At 38.9% G+C, this 881-nt stretch overlaps 1 non-coding gene across 1 annotated transcript; it reads right to left on the minus strand.

The window, feature by feature from the left end:
- Positions 1-541: 541 nt before the first annotated feature.
- Positions 542-660, minus strand: LOC134544566 (5S ribosomal RNA). Its single transcript, XR_010077872.1, has one exon. It is a non-coding gene; the product is annotated as a 5S ribosomal RNA (ribosomal RNA).
- Between the last annotated feature and the right edge of the window lie 221 nt (positions 661-881).

An 881-nucleotide genomic window follows, 5' to 3' on the forward strand; every position in this document is an offset into this window, starting at 1 on the left:
CAGGTACAATTTTACAGGTTACAGCTGTACCACCTCTAGTATTGCTGCCGACCATCCAACAAATGAGCACACTAAACAGGCATTGATGACATTGTTATCAACGTCTTTTTGAATCTCTCATTATTATACATAACTGCCCACTGAAACAGAGAAACTTCAAAATAGGTGTGTGTGTGTGTGTGTTTATATATATATATATATATATATATATATATATATATATATACATATATACATACATACATACATACATACATACATACATACATACATATACACTTATCTATTTATTTTTTCACTTTGAATTTTGTATGAGGTATACACATGCAAAGATTCACAGCTGCTGCTGGGTGGGTGAGTGAGTGAGTGATTGATTGATTGATTGATTGATTGATTGATTGATTGATTGATAGAGAGTGAGTGTGTGTGTGTGTGTGTGTTAGGGGGGGGGGGGGGGAAATGTGGTGATTGTGGGGGAAAAAAAAATTTAAAATTGAAATTTTTAAAAAAAAATTTTTTTCTGTAGGGTGCAAAATAGTAGTGCCAACGGCACGTGGTGTTCCCAAGCGGTCACCCATCTAAGTACTAACCACGCTCGACGATGCTTAACTTCGGTGATCGGACGAGAACCGGTGTGTTCATCGTGATATGGCCGTTGGCAATGATATAGATGTTTTTTTTTTGCAGTTTGTATTTGCCACTCGAAATAGCTATACCAGGTGTGATTGTTACAAACAACAGGAGAAATCGTGTAATGAACACTCTTTTACTTCCCCCCCCCCCCCCCTCCCCACACACAACACCCACCACCCTCACCATCCCAACCACCAAAGCCCTCTTCAAAATACACTCTCACACACACACACAAACCCACACTCTAT

The sequence above is a fragment of the Bacillus rossius genome, unplaced genomic scaffold (genome assembly GCF_032445375.1).
Source record: "Bacillus rossius redtenbacheri isolate Brsri unplaced genomic scaffold, Brsri_v3 Brsri_v3_scf42, whole genome shotgun sequence".
In the NCBI taxonomy this organism is placed as follows: Eukaryota; Metazoa; Arthropoda; class Insecta; order Phasmatodea; family Bacillidae; genus Bacillus; species Bacillus rossius.